We start from the raw sequence: 12680 nt of genomic DNA, 5'->3' as shown, positions 1-12680 counted from the left end.
TGGAATCTGGAGAATTATGGAGCCATCTACAACTAGAACATCTGTTGGCTTGATTGAACATTTCTTTCTTTCTTTCTTTTTTTAGTTATTCCAAATATTTTAATAAGAGTTCTCGGCTAGGCATTTAAAACACCAGTTTGTGAGGATAAACTCCATTGGAGAGAGAGAATACAGAACGCAGATAGCCACGGAGCTGAGGAATTTTCTTGATTTGGGGCAGGATCTGTGAGTCCACTGTTTTCTGATCAGCCTTGCGCTACTCTAATCTCGTATTTCTTTTTCTGTATCAAAAATCTCTCCTTCTTGGTGTCTGGGTTTACGGAGCCTCTTCTTCTTGAAGTAAGCATCAGTAAAATGATTTGGAATTTTTACACCTGAAAGGTTAACCCTTGTAGAGATGGCAATGACAAATTTCTGATGGGTCCTTCTCAGAGGAACACGGTTGATGGTCAGGCTACCAGTCACCAGTAGCAATCCACTAACCAGCAGCTTCAGGAAAACCACTCGCTTGTCCCCGAGGCGGCCAGTGACCATGATCAGAATGGTGCCTGGGTGATGCTAGCTCGAAGTCTCCTCACTTGCTGGCTGAAGGGCTTTTTGCCATGACTTAGCAGCTTTCTAGGCACATCCTTAGTAGGGTAATACCTAGGCATTTTGAGAATCTTTACCACCCGGGTTCCTCCATTCTTACCGCCACCAGCTGGCTTTGAGATAGAAGCACGTACCTTCTCTTTCTTTTTCCTTTCAATCCGGGTTTTTGGTGCAGCATATTTCCAGTTGTACATAGCTCTCCGGGAATACATTGCAGACGTGAAGTACCTACCAATCCCTCGGGCCAGTACTGGGTTCCGATTACAATGCTTTCGAGGCTTTTTCACCACCTTTTCAGCCACATCTTCCTTTTTGCTCTCCTTCTTTTCCTTTTTAACCTTCTTTTCCTTTGTTTCCCTTGGGGTTTTTTTGTCCACCACCTTGAGAGACGGGAAAGAGAATTACAGCCTGGACTTCTGGTCTATAAGTAGGGACGGGAGGCGGGCTTGATTGAACATTTCAACAAGAGGTTTTCAAGAGTAAAGTCTAGATAGTCGCTTGTTGGACATGTTGAGAGAATGATCAGAGGTACCAGTTGGACTATACAGTCATTGAAGTCCCTTCTAAATCTGAGATTGTGTGATTCATTATAGAATTGTTAGAGGCAAATAGAAATGAGGTTATTCTTCCCCATTTAATCAGTGAAAAAACTGAAACACAAAATATTGGCACTTGCCTAAGGCCACATAGCTAATTAGTGGTAGAGCTGGGATTACTTTCCATGCCTCCCAGGTCCAAGCTCTTTCTATGGCATCATGCCAGATTCTTGGGGAAATCTTGGTATATTTTTTATAGGATCACTCACCTAAATTCAATTATTTAGTCCTCTTCTGTACTAATTAGTCAGAAGTAGGCTATTCCTGACAAAAATTGCCTTAATCAGATTTTTTTATTTGACTGATTCTAGTTTTTATTTCTCACTATCCCCTACCTCTCACAAAGTTATGAAGCTAGCCAGAATTTTCACTTGAACAAATATTTACCACATATCTACCATATACAAAGTTGGTAAGGGCATATAATGCTTATCTTCTCAGCCTGTTGGTATGATAAATTGTAGAGGACATAGGCATGTCCAGGAGATGAAGCTGACACTGCTAAAGACGGGTGATATCTATTCAGATGCGTCAGCTCACACTGTTTTTGGCATGAGATGATTTTTGCAAGCTGTTTGCAAGTGTAATGAGTTGTATGATAATATGAGAAAAAGGACTGTTTCTCAAAAGTTTTTTTCAGGACATTTTCTTGAATGAGATATATTTCTAAAGGAATCTGCTCCTTCATAGATTTAGATGGAGCAAATGAGATTCATACACGTACTAGTTATTTTAAGATCTTTGACATTATCTAGTTCAAGCACCTTATCTTGGGCATAAGGAAACTCTCCAGAAAGTTCAAGTGGCCATCCAAAGTAACAATCAGTAAGCATTTATTAAGTGTCTACTATGTGTTAGAGACCATCTAAGTTGTTGTGATACAAAGATAAAAAGGTCACATTCCTGGTCCTTGAAGAAATTATTACTATCATAAACTATTAGAGGAGAAAAGCATGCAGGTATCTATAGGTAGGTATCTATAAAAAAAATACAAGGAATTTTTTTTGGGGGGAGGCACTAGCTTCTAGGGGGATCAGGAAAGACCTTATAGAGAGAATGATATTGGATCTGAATCTTGAAGGAAGTTAGGAATTCTAACAGGTAGAGTAAAAGAGAAAGTGCATTCCAGGAAGGGAGGCTAGTCCATTCAAAGATGGAGTGTATGATGTGAGTAAGATGACCAGTTTGTCTGGACTGTAGAATGCATGGAGAATACTAAGAATGGAAAGGTAATTTGGGCCCAAGTTGTGAAGAGTTATGAATGCCACATTTCACATTTGATCAGGGTTATATAGAACCACTGGAGGTTATTTTGTAGAGGAATGAGAACTATGCTTCAAGAAAATCTCTTTGGTAGCTATATGGAAGATTTATTGGAGTAGCAAGAGACTTGAGGCAGGGAGACCAGTCAGAAAGTTACTTCAGTAATCCTACTGAAAGATAGTAAGAATGTGAACTAGACGCTGTGAGAGAAGAGGACAGATGAAGGAGTATGGAGGTGAAAAATTTTGGCTAATAATTGGATATGAATATCTGGAAGGAATGTAGTCTAACACTCATAGGGAAATTTGAAAAGGGATGGATTTGGTGGTGGCAGCAGTGAATACAATGAGTTCTATTTTGGGCCTGTTGACTTTGATATGTCCCTAGAACTTGAAATAGAAAGTATCTACTAGGCATTTGGTGATGTGAGAGAGAAACTGGCATGAATACAGAGATGTGTGGGTTATCTGCATTGAGATGATAATTAAGACTATGGGAGCTGATGGAGTCACTGAGACATTGCAGAAAGAAAAGAAGAATACATAGGTGGGGTAGATAGGGATGATGATTTGGCAAAGGAGACTGAGAAGGAACAGTTAAAGAGTTAGTAGGAGAAACAAGAAAAAAAAATGTCCCGGGAAAAGAGACTGGTCAAATGTTGTAGAGAGGTAACAAAGGGCGAAAAATTGAGAAAGGTCACATAGCTAGTTAATGACAAACTTGTATAACTTAGGACAAGAGCCTTAGTTTCTTCATCTATAAAACAGGATAGACAGAGACAACATTGACTACACAATCTTTAACATTGCTTTAGTGCTAACATTCTGTGGGTCTAATTACAAATCTATAAACAGGGACAGCATTTGTTTACTTAATTTAGCTTCTTGGAAGACAGTACTTGAAAGGATTCAAAGGGCTTCTCTCCAAACACTGTCCTGTCAAAATTGTTTCATAGCATACATCCAACCTGTCAGTTGCTGTTTACATAAATCTAATTATTTGAGTCCCCTTAGTACTAATTAGTCAGAAATATGCTTTTCCTGACTAAAATTGGTCTAATCATCTCAGAGGTATTCTTTATCTAGCTCTTATTTCTCATTCAACCCTTGCTGAGTGCCCCAGCCTCTTTCAAAATAATAGAACAAACTTGAATTTTCAAGTTAACAAGTTTTTCTAAGTACCTATAATGTAAAAGCTGTTGATGGCATCCAGAGATGGAAAAATACATATTTCCTGCCCTCACGGAGTTTAGGATTGAGTATGAAGAAATAAGACACATTTACATATAATAAACATATAATGATGCAGTAAAATGTATAAGAGGTCCATTGAAGTGTAAGAGTTTACAAGGAAAGAGTGAGGTCTAAATTCATATCCAGGTAATGTATGATTGGAAAAAGAAGTAGTCTGGTCATGTAGTAAGAATGAGGGATGACATACAGAAAACCCAATGATGCTCTGGAACCCTTGGAACTTGACCTATATGAAAACCTTCAGGTACATTGGAAATCTCCATGGAGATTGGATAGTTCTCTGGGAGATTATGCACACCAATTATATAAAAAAAGGTGTGTATTAGTTGCTATCTGTACCAATAGAGATAATTCCCATATTGCTGAGATCATGGATCCATTGCATACTGAAGTTCTGAATACAAACACAAGTATCTATGCATGGCACAGTGACTGGTACATAGCTTAATAAATACTCAGTCTACAAAATCTTTGGAAACAAGGTTATAAAAGAAAATTCAACAGAGCATGATGGAATTAAGCAAATCAAATTTCATTATAAAGAACTAGTATGTATGACATTTTCATTTGAGCCACATTATTCCATGAAGGAGCAGCTTGCCCAGATTATAGGGAGAGGAGGAATCAAGAAAAAAGCAGAGGGAAAAGCATGAAGAAAAGGAGACTGACAGTCTTCACCCATTTTCCTAACATGCCTATCTATTGACAAATAAAATTAATGGGGTTTTTTGTGCAAGATAGGAAAAGGAGCTGTGTGGGATGGACAAGAGACGGTAATAGCTTAAGAAAATCAGCAATTGATCATTCTCTACTGGAGTTACCTCAAAGTCCCCCCTGAGGATAGCTTCCTCCTTAAATCATGGGACATTAGTGAAGAGAATGGTCAATAATTCCAAGTGAGTAAGGAAGAAAGAAACCATGGCTTCCTTGCTGCTCCTGCCAATAGAACATGACTTTTTATGTTGCCATGGTGGAGATCATAACATAAGAAATGGTTAGAGCTGCCAACAAAGAGCTAGTCACCTAAGAAACTTCCACGTTGTTGCCACAAAATGGCAGTCTTGTTTGCTTTTAAAAGTAGGTTACAGACAACATTTAAGGCTCTGACTTGATCATTAAGGTTGCTTCTTTATCATTTCCGCCAACTTCTCTCATTATTAATCCTCATTTTTTTTTTGCTTTCTTCCCTTTACTTCTGATTGACAAGTCGCTTTTGTCCATCTCATCGAAAAGGCACATCAGCAGCCTGCTGCCCACCCAGCTTCAGATATCAGACCCATTCAAATACTTCGACTTTCAGACAGACCAGGTATTCAGATCTCTTACAACTACAGGAGTTCTATTTTCATTAATGACAATGAAAAGGCACCCTGGGAACATAAGTCCCTTTACATATGGACACCCTCACAGACACACATACACAGAAGATATAAAAATGTGGAGAAAGCAATTAAATGGAGTATATTTCACCACAAAGGTACATACGGCTAAGGTATAACCAGGTTTTTCACTCATAAGGTCAGTTACTGAAAGGAAAAAGTTATCAGTGATATCTGCTGTGCCCAGGAAATTGGTCTCAAGGAAGACACTGACTTCCTTTGGAGAGACAAAAAGACCCCTCTGGAGAGGCCCAGGATAAGTTTGTGGTTTTTGTAGAGTATAGGAAGGCTTCAGTGAAATGACATTCAATCCCTTCATTTTTCAGATAATAACATTTCTTTTACAATTGATTTTCTCTTCTTTTGCATGGGAGCACTTGGAGAATATATGTCTCTTTTATTTGAGTCCCTTTTACCTTTTTTCCATGTGGCAGAACGGAATGTCATAGGTTCATACATTTGGAGTTGAAAAAGATCTCAGAGTTTTAATTTAATTCAATAAACATTTATTAAGTGGCCACTATGTGCCAGACAAAGCCCTATTAGAAAAGAAGGGTTACAAAAGAGGGAAAAGGTAGTGCCTGCCCTCAAGGAGCTTACAATCTAATTCATTTTATAGATGGGAAATATAGATGCCTAACTAGATTAAATGATTTTCTTAATATCACAAGGCAATAAATATATATGGGAGCCAGAATTTGACCCCAGGTGCTCCCATTCAAATCCAAGAGGAACGGCACACTTTCTTAAAGTGATAATCTCCAAAAAACCAATTTCTAAGCCTCTCTCTCCAAGTTGCTCTTCATTTTAGTCTTCATTGCTTTCTATTCTTTTGCATTGTTTTTATTCCTTGTAATCATGGCTTATACGCTGGTAATGACTTATACGTTGTTGGAGTTTGGAACATCCACACACCCACACCCCATCTCCCATACACATACATCCTCACAGAGTTAAAACTGGAAAAAAACTTAGAAATCATCTAGTTCTTCATCTTATATTTGAGGGAACTGAGGCCCAAAGGCATTAAGTGACTTGTTCAAGGTTATACAAGTGATAACAGAGTTGAGATTTGGGCTGAACTTCCCCTCACCAAGTTCAGTGCTCAGTCCACTATATCACAACAGTAACACGACTATGGTGACGACAATGGCTATTACAACTACTGCTGCTTCTACTACTACTACTACTACTACTACTACTACTACTACTACTACTACTACTACTACTACTGATAATGATGATGGTGACAATTGCGATATCTCACAAATGTGTAATGTTTTCACTAACCCCTCAGGATATCAAACAACACTTTGATTTGCAAGTCTCTAATACACTTAGGCTATAAACTGAGGACTGGGACTTAGTCTTATCTAAATCTTGTAACTCCTGCAAGGCTACTGTGGTATGTACATGATAGATTTCTCCCTCTTATTTTGTTTTTTAATATTCATTTTTTTAAAAAGTTGAGTTCCAAATTCTCTCACTCTCCTCCAACAATTGAGAAAACAAGTAATATGATAGCAATTATACATGTGAAGGTATGTAAAACATATTTACATTAGCCATGTTGCAAACAAAGCAAAAATCAAGAAATGTAAAGAAAGTGAAAAAAGTGTACTTCGATCTATACTCAGAGTCCATCAATTCCCTCTCTCGAAGTGGATAGCATTTTTCATCATGGGTCCTTTGGAATTGTCTTAGATCGTTATCTTGAACAGAGTAGTTGTCTTTCATGGTTGATCACCATAACCTTGTTGCTGTTTCTGTATACAGTGTTCTCTGGTTCTGCTCACTTCACTTTGCATCGGTCAATATAAGTCTTCCCATCCTGCTCATAATTTCTTATGTAGCACAATAGTATTCTGTCACAATCATACACTACATCTTGTTCAGTCAGTCTCCCAATTGATGGGCATCCCCTAAATTTCCAATTCTTTGCCACCTTAAAAAGAGTTGTCATAAATATTTTTGAACATATGGGACTTTCCCCCTTTTCTTTGATCTCTTTGGGATACAGACTCATAGTGGCATTTCTTGTCTAAAGGATATGTACAGTTTTATAGCCCATTGGATATAGGTCCAAATTGCTCTCCAGAATGGTTGAACCAGTTCACAATTCCACCAACAGTGCAATAGTGTTCATATTTTTCCATATCCCCTGTAGGATTTATCATTTTCCTTTTCTGTCATGTTGGCAATCTGATTGGTGTGAGGCGGTACCTCAGAGTTGTTTTAGTTTGCATTTCTCTAATCAGTAGTGATTTAGAACATTTCTTCATCTGAAAACTGCCTAGTTTGACCATCTACCAATTGGGGAATGACTCTTATTTTTATAAATTTAGTATAGTTCCCTATATATTTGAGAAATGAAGCCTTTATCAGAGAAAACTGCTGTAAATCCCCCCTCCTCCAGTTTCTTCTAATCTTGGCAGTTTTGGTTTTATTTGTGCAAAATTTTTTAAATTTCATGTAATCAAAATGATGTATTTTATTTCCCATGATCCTGTCTATTTCTTGTTTGGTCATATACTCACTCTCCCCATCTGACAGGTAAATTTTTCCATGCTTCCCTAATCATCTTATGATATTACCCATTATGTCAACATCATGCACCTATTGTGAGTTTATTTTGGTATATGGTGTGAGATATTAGTCTGTACCTAGTTTCTGCCAAACCGCGTTGCAGTTTTCCTAGCAATTCTTGTCAAATGGTAAGTTCCTGCCCTCAAAACTTTGATCTTTGAGTTTATCAAACACCAGATTACTCTGGTCATTTACTGCTGTGTATTCTGTACCTAATTTATTTCACTGATCTATCATTCTATTTCTTAGCCAGTACCAGACTGTTTTAATGATTGCCACTGTGTAATATGCTCTGAAATCTGAAACTGCTAGACTGCTTTCCTTCATGTTTTTTCTCATTGACTCCCTTCATATTCTTGGCCTTTTTTCTTCCAGATGAATTTTGTTATTATTTTTTCTAACTCTATAAAAGAATTCTTCAGTAGTTTGCAAGATTTCTAACAAATATTTGTAGAATGAATGAAATATTTCCTTTTATTCTCATCTTCCTTTGTGGTAAATATTATTCTTATTTAAAAGATTAGTAAACTGAAGTAAAAAGATATTAAGCCCTTTGCCTGATAGCCAGTAAAGTGGCAGAGTTAGGACCAGAAGTAACAACCCATTGGAGTGGCAACCCCACTTGCACCCAATGAATGTTCTTTCTACCAGTTCAATGCTAAATAAAAGCTAAATGCTTAGTGAATTCTATTAAAAAAAATAAATACACTGACTCAAGTGTATTTATAAGCTCTCGCATCTGCTATCACTTTATGTGCTTAGGACTATAGGTTTAATCAATAAGAGCTTTACTTATGCCTCAAGATAAGAGCCTAGAGTTATGGTATGTTTAGTTCACATGGTCTATTCTTAGAGTCAAATCTGTCCTAGACCTGGTTGGCAGCTTCAATCGTTCCATAAACTTTGAACACTTCTTTACACAACACTATGTGATGTGGGGAATTCTTAGATAAAGAAGATTTGATCTTTGTCTTCAAGGGGATTAGGGTCTAATAGGGAAGATGCCTGTAATAGAAGTTAGAATGTCACTTCAGAGACAAAAATGCTCAGGATATTCAGAGATGGAATATAAACTTTGAACTCTGGGGATCAGAGAAAGCTTCATGGAAAAGTTAACATTTAATATGAATCTTGAAAGATAAGTCGGATTTCAATAGGTGTCCATGAATTGGAGGTGGTGTGGAGAGCATATCAAGCAGAGACAACAGTGTGAACAAAGGTACAGAGGTGAGAGAATTCAAAAACCAGGGGATGGGGAGTAGTCTAGTTTGGCTAGAGTTACAGAATATGTGAAAGGGAGGGCAGTAATGTGAGATAAAGCTGAAAAGGTAGGTTGGAGCCATGTTAAAAGAAGCCCTTGAATACTAGGCTAGAGTATATAGACTTTATCCCCCATAGGCTGTTAAAGGTTTTTGAGTTGAGGAGTGACATCATCAGAGATGTGTGTCTGGAAAATTTATCTCTTTCAGTGCTTAAGTGGGATAAGGGATCAAAGGCTGGAGATTTGGGGACCAGTTGGGAAACAGTTACAATAATCCATCTGAATCATAATGAAGATGGAAGTAGGGTGGTAGCAGTTAAAGTTTAGAAAAGAAGGAACTCATTTGAGAGAGATTATCTATGTGACTTTGGTTAAGACTTTCATCTTTGTTTATTCTTAGTTTCCTCATCGATAAAGAAGTTTAGATAAGATGATCTTAGTGTTTGCCACCAGTTTAGACATTCTGTGATTCTGATTATCTCATTCTTAATTTTCAACTGATTGGATTAGAGGATGAGGGAAAGGAGGGGAAGGGTCTGCAGTGACTTAATCTTTGTGTCTGGAAAAATGGCAGTGCCATCAACAGAAATAGGTAAGCTAGGAGAAGAAAACAGTTTAAGTTTGAATTTAGTTTTGAATGGTGGAGGTTAGTATCCTGGCATAGATATCACATAGCAATTGAATGATAGAACCTTCATGTCTTTCTTTTTCAGTGACTTTCCTCAAGTGTCAATACTTTCTCTTGATCACAGCTGAAGGAGGTCTATTCACTTGGGACAGCTAAACTATTGGATTCAATAAAAGTGAAGCATTGTATTGTCTTTCCAGAGTTCAGATTAGCTACAAGGGCCATGCTCTTTCTCCACTTGCCCCATGTAGCCCATATGGTCAAAGCAAAAATAAAAAGCCAGGGCCAGAGATTTTTCTCCTTAGCCACCCCGTCTCCCATTATTCAATCAAATGCCCAGCCCAAACTGCCATGCCCTGTCCATGTTTTAACCTAAAATTTTTAACTTAGCATTAATAGAACATGTTCTCAAATTCAGATATATTTACAGAAGTGACTCAGAGAGTTGATAGGTATCCCACATATCTTTGCCTTGACCCCATCCATTAGGGACTTCGTATTTTGAGTTTTGGTGAAAACCATAAAAGTCCTGATTGAGTGTACAACTTGGAGAAAGTTGAGGTTAGGAATGTTGATTTGTGGGAGCCATGTTGTTGTATGAGACATAGGCCAATGGCAGAAGTTCCACGTTTCCTGCTCAGTAGTTGGCTACCTTAATTGTTTCAAGGAAGCAGGTTCTGCCTGGTCAGACTTGGGGTAAATGTAGAAAAGGGAGAAAATCCCATTCCAAATAAACACATAAAATCCCATTCCAAATAAACACAACTGGGAGGGACATTTGACTTGAAGAATAAGATGATTCATAGGATGTCCTATTTGAGCAAAAACGACAGATCTACTACATAGGGCCAGGATGCTAGGCCTAGTGGGAAGAGAGTAAATGAATGAGTAACCCTAGTGATGGGCAGAAAAGATTTTTATTAGGAGCTGACTTGAGGCAGGCATATTAGATAGAGAACCATACTTGGAGTCAGGAAGACCTGGGCTCAGAGTCTGACTTTGACAGGCTCTATGGCACTAGGCAACTATTTGAGACTATAAGTTGCCAAGAAGATTCTGACCTGGCACATGAAAGGTATTTGATAAATGATTGTTGATTGACTGACCTACATTGATAGAAGGAGTTTTCTTGATAGGGGTTTTCTAAACCAAGGAAATCATAAATCTAGTAAAAACAAATGTGCTGGCTAATAATATCCCTTCTCAAGAAGAGAGGGACTTACATTACTAAATCATGAAGATCCACCTCCTAGAGCTTGTACCTCCACATTTGGTATTGGATATGGTTTTCTGAGTGTTCTGTATACTCAGACTCCAGAATGCTATGTCTTCCTTTAGATGACTCAGTTGTGGGGTGGGGGAATCAGGTTTCATTCATTTCCATGTTAGGATAGTAGGGACCATGAAACAACCCTATAGTTCTTTGTTGTTCAGTTGTGTCCAACTCTTCATGACTTTGTGGACTAGACTGTCTATGGGACTTACTTGGTACAGATACTAGAGTGGTTCACCATTTCCTTCTCCAAAGGATCAAGGCAAAGAGAGATTAAGTCACTTGCCAGGGTCACACAACTAGTAAGCATCTGAAGCCACATTTGAACTCAGGTCTTCCTGACTCCAGGCCCTGTGCTCTATCCATTCAAACATCTAGTTGCTCTATAGTTCATATATAACATATATGCTTACATTTTACCTATAGAGAAGTAGTGAATATAGAGCTACAATGACAACTGGGTCTTGTAATCCATGATGGATTGTGACCCCTATGATACTCAAGGATAGGTGCTTTTATTTGAAGCTCTAGGAAGAAATCAGGAAAAAATAGCCCTTAGTTCTAGGGCATGAAGGGGATGAAGTGCTTATTCATGTCTCCTTACTAGGGAGATACTGCCATATGATTTCATAGGATCGTGGGGATATAGATACAGATCTGGAAAGGATTTCACAGACCATCTAGTCCAGCTTTCTCATGTTATAGATGAGGAAATTAAGGATGAAACAGGGCAAGTGACTTGACCAAGATCACACAAGTATTTGACTCCAGGTCCTCCGACTAGAAGCAGTGTTATTTCCATTGTATCACCTCTTGAACAAATTGTCAACTATTTAGGGGTCAGTATGTCTGGCCCTTAGCATCTTTGAATCCTGAGGAGGAATTCCCATTCATGATTATAACCCCAAATGCAAAATGACAAAATTAATTGGACACGAATTAGTTCTCTGACCAGGTGACCTATTCTGCTTGAATGACATCACCATTTGCGTATGAACAACTTGAGAGCATTTCTCCAATCAGTGGGAGAAACTTGTCAGAGAAATCATACAATGGCTTGACTGAGCTATACCCATCAACTGTTATTCCTGGTGGGAATTGTTTCTGAAATGCATCAAAGAAATAACTCCAAATATTTATGAAGAACTTAATTTTACCATATATCCTATTCTTCAATTTGTAATTCTTTTGAAAGCTTTTGTGTTATTATGGCTTTGAGCTAAAAGACATAACACAAGCAGAGACAACCAGTAGTTTGACCTACTTTTAAAAACTAAATTTATTTCAATAAACAAAAATCTCCTTCCTCTCAAGTCACTTAGCCTTCATCCTCCCATTTGAAAAAAGGGGAAAAAAACACCTTTGTGATAAATATAGTCAAGCAGAAAATATTCCCACGTTAGCCATATGTCCAAAATATATGTCTCCTTCCTTTTGATCAGGAGGCATGTTTTATTATGAGTCATCTGGAATTGTGGTTGGACATTGCATTGGTCTGAAGACTTAAGTCTCTCAGAGTTGTTAGTCTTTACCATGACGTTATTGTATGAACTGTTTCTCTGGGCCTGACCACTTTACTCTGAATCAGCTTATAGATCTTACCATGTTTTTCTGAAACCATCCTTTTCATGACACTTCTTATAGAACAATAGTAGCATTATTTTATTAGCTCACATTTTTATAATGCTTCAAATTTGAACAAAAGTTGTCTCTTTTGATCCTGTAGAACAGGTGCTATTATTATTTCCATTTGAAAGACGGGCATATAAACTGAGTTTGAGAGAATTTAAGTGGCTTGACTCGGGTCACACAGTTAGTGTTTGAGGAACTTTGAACTCTTGAATTCAGTG

General features: G+C 37.8%; 1 long non-coding RNA gene and 1 pseudogene across 4 annotated transcripts in view; one reads left to right on the top strand and one right to left on the bottom strand.

Annotated features, from left to right (window-relative positions):
* LOC140526708 (uncharacterized) overlaps nucleotides 1-12680 on the top strand; it is a 46637-nt gene that overhangs the window by 19163 nt on the left and 14794 nt on the right. For 2 of the 4 annotated variants that reach the window (XR_011974482.1, XR_011974483.1), the window contains exon 4: nucleotides 4911-5012. The exons of the other annotated variants lie outside the window; for them this stretch is intronic. This is a non-coding gene — a long non-coding RNA (uncharacterized lncRNA). The remainder of the gene's footprint in view (nucleotides 1-4910; nucleotides 5013-12680) is intronic. 4 annotated transcript variants of the gene reach the window in all.
* On the bottom strand, nucleotides 59-818 carry LOC140526707 (large ribosomal subunit protein eL6-like; annotated as a pseudogene).

Source organism: Notamacropus eugenii, chromosome 2 (assembly GCF_028372415.1).
Source record: "Notamacropus eugenii isolate mMacEug1 chromosome 2, mMacEug1.pri_v2, whole genome shotgun sequence".
NCBI classification, from domain to species: domain Eukaryota; kingdom Metazoa; phylum Chordata; class Mammalia; order Diprotodontia; family Macropodidae; genus Notamacropus; species Notamacropus eugenii.
This window is presented reverse-complemented; position numbering and strand designations above follow the sequence as displayed.